General features: G+C 44.2%; 1 pseudogene; it reads right to left on the bottom strand.

The window, feature by feature from the left end:
- Positions 1–5,568: 5,568 nt before the first annotated feature.
- LOC121139666 lies at positions 5,569–5,666 on the bottom strand (annotated as a pseudogene).
- Between the last annotated feature and the right edge of the window lie 401 nt (positions 5,667–6,067).

Below are 6,067 nucleotides of genomic sequence, written 5' to 3'. Positions count from 1 at the left end.
AATAAGTTCCTATTTGTCCTATATTAAGTCCTTGCAAGTTAAGGTTCGTGTTTGTAATTGCGAAGTTTCTGTTTGTCCTGTGCAGGTTAAAGCTTCTGTTTGTAGTTCAAGAACAAGTTCCTGTTTGCCCTGTGCTAAGTCCTTGCAAGTCAAGGTTTCTATTTGTAATTAAGAATACTAAGTTCCGGTTTCTTGGATCTGATGTAAACTGCTTGCAACCCCATTCACAAGGCGTACACCCTTAACTTCGTTTCTTCCTTTTCACTGTACCTTTCTAACAGTGAATAGCAGTCAGGTCTTTTGCCCCTAGGAACACCTTACTCTCCTATAAAAGGGACCTCAAGAGGCCACCAGGGGCTGCTCTCTCAAATCTCAATTTAGGGTGACACAGCCGGCTGGACAGTCCCGTACACCTGAAAACACAGCTTGCTTTAATTGGACAATTTGATTTGGTCTTTTCTCCTCACAATTCTCAAGTTAACTCTCCCATTCCAACTTCGATGTGAGGTGAATCATCTGGTGATCTTGTTAAAAATGTACATTTTGACACAGTCAGTCTAGAGCGAGGCCCAGGATTCTGGCTAATGGGATCCCAACTGGTCTGTGGCCTGCACTCTAACTAAGAGGGTACGGAGTGGTTGCCTACTGAGCAGAGGCAGACATTCTGCCAAATCAGAGAGTTTTCACCCTTACACCTAACTACTCCTCTGACCATATCCTTATCTATCTATGATTGTTTCTAAACAGCCTACAGGACTCTTAGGTGGCATGGAGATTGAGATTTCCACCCTTCTAAACATCCTGGGAAACAGAATAAGGACGCTCCTCCCGCTTGACCCTCTTGTTAACTAAATCCGTCTTTGTACAACTCCTACCCACCCCTTGTAATCTGTACCCCCAAACTATCATTTAGTTCTTCCCTCCAGTGTAATCCAATCCTAGCATAGGAAACAGCTGCAGATGCCATGTGCCAGCCTGTGGTTTGCTCTTCTCAGTAGGCTTGTAAATACTCAAGTATGAAGTGGTTATTATTTTAACCTCTGTGCTACTGACAAGGAATTGAGACCCAATGGGTTAAATATGTCACTTGAAGCTATGTGAGTAAGTAAAAATGTCAAGAGGCGAATTCAGGCTGTCCTACTCCAAAGTTGGAGTTCTTGGCCCACTGTGATATAGGAAGCTGGGTCCTGGGATAAACCTTCTGCTCTCTCTGGGATGACAAGGGCTCTCTCTCCCTTCCTCTCCTCAGCCTAAATTAGGTCTGCTCCTAACTCACTCTGGCCACTTTTACCTCTCCTTAGCCTGGACTAAAACTGCATTAAATCTCAGACGTCCCCATAAAATGTATGGCTTTCCCTTTGAGTATCTTCAGCACTTGAAGATTTGGCTAAACCGGCCTCTGAGACTCTCACCCTCTCCTTCCCAGAGCTCCCAGCCTAACCCCTCAGGATTTGCCTCGCCACTTCCTCCTATTCATTCCCTTCCTTTGCTCTTTAAAACCCTTGCCTTCTGCATCAAAGGTATTTTCAGAGAAAGCTAGGAAACCATTTATTAGTGTCTTCACATGCACAGGAATTTTAGGAAGTGGCCATTGTAGCCTTATCTCAGGGAGCTGTGGTCTGGAAGATAAATGGTTACTGAGGAAAGGAAGTAGGGGTGGGGGCGGGGTCCAGACGGTAAGAATATCAGAGTTCCTAGGTGAATGTCTGCTGACAAGCCAATGAAGGAAAAGGTGCACAGGAAGTCCACTGGGGACCAGGAAGAAAGCTCTATGAAGAAGCCCTGGCCTCTCTGCCTTTTATGCAATTCTAAGAAAAGACAGTTGAATTTATAGTGTCTTACCTTCTTAGCAGATGGGTTGGTTTTACCTTTGGCTAGATAGTATTAAAACCAAAATACTCATTCAACCAGAAGCTACTTAAAGAAAAACCTATAGGGCAGTGGTGGCACATGCCTTTAATCTCAGTACTCAGGAAGCAGAGACAGTAGGAGCTCTGAGTTCAAGGCCAGCCTGGTCTACAAAGTGTGTTCCAGGACAGCCAGGGTTATGCAGAGAAACCTATCTCAAAAAACCAAACAAGAAAAGGAGGAAGAGGAGGAGGAGGGAAAAGAAAGAAAGAAAGAAAGAAAGAAAGAGAGAAAGAAAGAAAGAAGGAAAGAAAGAAAGAAAGAAGGAAAGAAAGAAGGAAGGAAAGAATCAATGATTGGAGGTGACATGGCTGCCTTGTTTATTTAAACTTGCACAGAGTTCAGAGTTCATCTTTCTGGCACTGCTATGTCATCCTTGGGATCTGGTCTCTGATCCCTGGAGAACAAACAGGAATGGGAACTAGGACCCAGATAATTTATTTTATTAGAGACAAAGTCTATCTGTATATTCCAGGCTCTCCTCAAATGCTGGGATATTTGCCACCATGCTCAGAAAAAACCTAGAATTTTTGGTGATGAGTTACATGAGTTCACGTGTGTCATAGTAGGCCCAGAGATGTCTGTGCAGCTCATTTTCCTGTCTCCACTCTCTGGGCCTTCACTGGTCTGAATTATGGGAACTAATTCTAAAAGTCAGCAAGCAAGATAACAGCAAAGGAGCTTTGGCGTGAAGTATACAACTGGGGAAGTCTAAAATTGCCTGATAACTGTGCACCTCTGAATGGAAGTGAGAATAGAGTAGAGTAGAATAGAATAGAATAGAATAGAATAGAATAGAATAGAATAGAATAGAATAGAATAGAATAGAATAGAATAATGTAGAACTCCATGCAAGGGGATAGGAGCCTAGTAGCCAATTCTTTCTCATCTACTAAAACATCTAAGTATCTCTTGGAGTGACAACCAGAGCTCCTTGACTATGAAGTGTTTTATTACATACAGAAAGAGCAAGCATGGGTGTTTAGTAGAAAATGTTTGCACTTTCAAACAGTAAAATGTGGAATAAGAGTATGGTAAGTGTTTGAGGCAAGTCATTTAACCTGTATAGCATCATGGGAAAATGTGGCTTAGCTGGTAGAGTGCTTGCTAATATGCACTTGGGGTTTAATTCCCAGCACTACATAGACTGGGCATGGTGACACATACCCATAGACCCAGCATTTGGGAGGTAGAGACAACAGCATATAAGGAGTTCAGGATTATCTGTGGCTATGTAGTGAGTTTGAGACCAGCCTGGAGTTTCTGTCTCAAATAAAACACAGTATAGGATCATATTAGAAAAAAAACAGAGGTTCTTATTCACAGAACATTTTAAAAGTGACCTGGATACAACCTAGGATTCTTTATTTAACATAATCCCCAACTATTCAGTGACATGTTGAGTATGCTGCTGTTAGTATGTTTTGTGCCCTCAAAGGCAGATGTTCTGTGTATCTTGCTTGCTTTTGCATCCTTGATGATAGGTCAGTAATAGCCCACAGGGCTCTCATCATTTAGGAGTAAGCATTTACTATTTCTTAAAGATGTATTTATTTTTACGTATATGGATGTTTTGATTGCATGAATGTCTGTGTACATACATGCAATCTGGTGCCCATGGAGGCCAGAAGAAGGTGTCAGATTCCCTGGGACTGGAGTTACAGATGGTTGTGAGCTGCCCTGTGAGTGTTAGGATGCAAACCTCGGTCCTTTGGAAGAGCAGCCAGTGCTCTTAACCTCCGAGCCATCACTCCAGCCCCAGGAATAAGCATTTGTAGTAAAGATGAAGGGCAAGAAGTTGGATAGGTAAAACTGTTTCTACAAATCACCTGCCTTAAGCCTCAGATGAGGGAACTGGGCCCTAAGCAGCCCTAATGAAAGCCCAGCCTTTCACAGTCCCACTGATCTGCCTGTGTATCTTATCCATCTACATCACCCAAAAGCATCACTCCTAGTGGTCCCTAATCCTAGGGCTATAATTCTGACACAGCTTGTTCACTGAGTCTCAGCTGAGGAAAATCGAAACAAAAACAGTGTATAGTATGTGATCTCCCCTCTGATGACCCCACAAATAGTAGCCAGAATAAAATTGTCTCCAATGCATGGGGTCACTCGGGACAAATGGTCTAAAAATCCGGTCCAGCTCAGGAGGCTGAAGGGGAGGTGGGAGCTGTCACGTTTTTGACTTGTAAGGAACAGCTCCTGGACTCTGTGTCAACACAGAAAAGAGTCCACAGCTCAGAGAGGTCAAATTGTTTCTCAACAGGCCCTTCCACCAGGCTAATAGTCCAAAAGATGGAAGTGAAGGGACCTGCTAACACCCCCAAAATGGACATGGCCAGTGCTTCCCAGATAAAAAGTGACACTTTCCCCCATGTCACACGGAGTCCTCCAGCTGACAGAGAAAGACCATTTGAAAGAAACGTGAGAGTAAAGACAAATGGGAACATAGACATGACTGCAGGTGTCAACTTCTGCTCTGACTTCTGCTTACTCACTTCCAGCCTCTGATCTGTATCTTTGTCTAAGCTCAGAAGTCAGGCCTGGTGACAGCAGGGTGATGGATTCTCAAGCCCTGTCCTGAGGTCTAGCTCAAACGCATCCAGTCTGTCATCTTACTGTCTCAGCAAAATGCAAGTCATCTATCTTTCTGGATATATAGGAGACTCGAGTTAAAAGAAGGAGGAATCCGAAGACTCTGAAGCCCAGAGAAGCAAATATCCCAGATAATAAACCATGGGGGAGGCAATGTTTCCAGTTCATACTTTGTGGCATTTGAATCCATTGGGAGAAACCAAGACTTAGACTCAATTCAAATTTAGATTAAATGAATTTTTCTTTCTTCTGGCACAAGGGCGACAGTCTCAGAGCCAATACAGCATGCTGAGTGGAAGAGGAGGGGTTTGACCAGAGGTTTTAAGGTGGACATCAGGGAGGTGCACATTACAATGATCCGTGGGATCCACAGCTGGGCAGGAACACTGTTTCACTTCCCTCAGATATTTCTGACGTTCTGCATTGTAGTAACAGAGAGACCATGTCACCCCTTTCCCACAGCAATGGCAGGTTTTACAGAAGCAAAGGCAGCTGAGTACCTCACAGACCAGCATCCTGTTCTCATCTCTCCTGCAGGCTGCTAGGATCCACAGGCATTCCAGGGCAAAAGGTCAATGGCCCTTAAGGGATGCCTGGCTCCCTGTTAGTTTCTTTAGCCACCACAGGGGACCTGTGTGAATTGTTACTCCAGTCTGAGCACTCTAATGACTGGGACAGAGCAGTTCATTTCTGGGCAGAGGAAAACAGTGCCATCAGGTTAGGGCTGGCTGTCACATTCCTGCATGACTCCCTTGTAAACCCACTGAGGTCTCTGAGGGCAGGACCAGGAAGCCAAGTTCAGTGCCTACCCCTGTGTCAGAAGGTCACTTCTCAGTGTGGCAGCTCCATCCTGGGACCTGCTGCTGGTGTTTTACTTTTTGTCCTTAGAGGGCCACCATCCGACTCCCAGATAAATTACACACGGAGGCTTATCCTTAGTTGTGAATGTCCGGCCTTAGCTTGGCTTGTGTTTTTTGGGAGGTTTTGTTTGTTTTGCTTTTTTAAATCTTTAATTATCCCATCTACCCTTTCCCTGTGGGCTTTTATCTTTCTTACTTTTTTTTTTTTTTTGTGGAACACTTCACGAATTTGCATGTCATGCTTGCATGCTAATCTTCTCTGTATAGTTCCAATTTTAGTATATGTGCTGCCGAATCGAGCACTATCTTTCTTACTTGTGTATATCTTACTTTCCTTCTTACTCCATGACTGACTAGCTGGCCCCTGATGTCCTCCTCTCCTTGTTCTCTTGTTGTTTCTCTTCCTTGGTTTTTTTCCTTTTATTTATACTGTCTGCTAGTCCCACCTGGCCTATCCTTGCCCCTGCTTTGCTGTTGGCCAGTCAGCTCTTTATTAGGATCACCGGGTGCTTTGGACAGGCACAGTAACAGCTTCACAGAGTTAGACAAATGGAGCATAAACAAAAGTCACACATCCTTAAAATAATATTCCCCAGCAGGGACCCTTGTATTTGTCACTTCACTCTCTGGGTCAGTCCCACAGGACCCACAGCCACATCCCTCCCTGCCTGTTCTTTGCAAAACTAGCCAATTTGCAAAACCCC

Source organism: Mesocricetus auratus, unplaced genomic scaffold (genome assembly GCF_017639785.1).
Source record: "Mesocricetus auratus isolate SY011 unplaced genomic scaffold, BCM_Maur_2.0 Super-Scaffold_15014, whole genome shotgun sequence".
NCBI classification, from domain to species: domain Eukaryota; kingdom Metazoa; phylum Chordata; class Mammalia; order Rodentia; family Cricetidae; genus Mesocricetus; species Mesocricetus auratus.
Note: the sequence above shows the minus strand (reverse complement) of the source record. Positions and strands in the feature narration are given on the sequence as shown.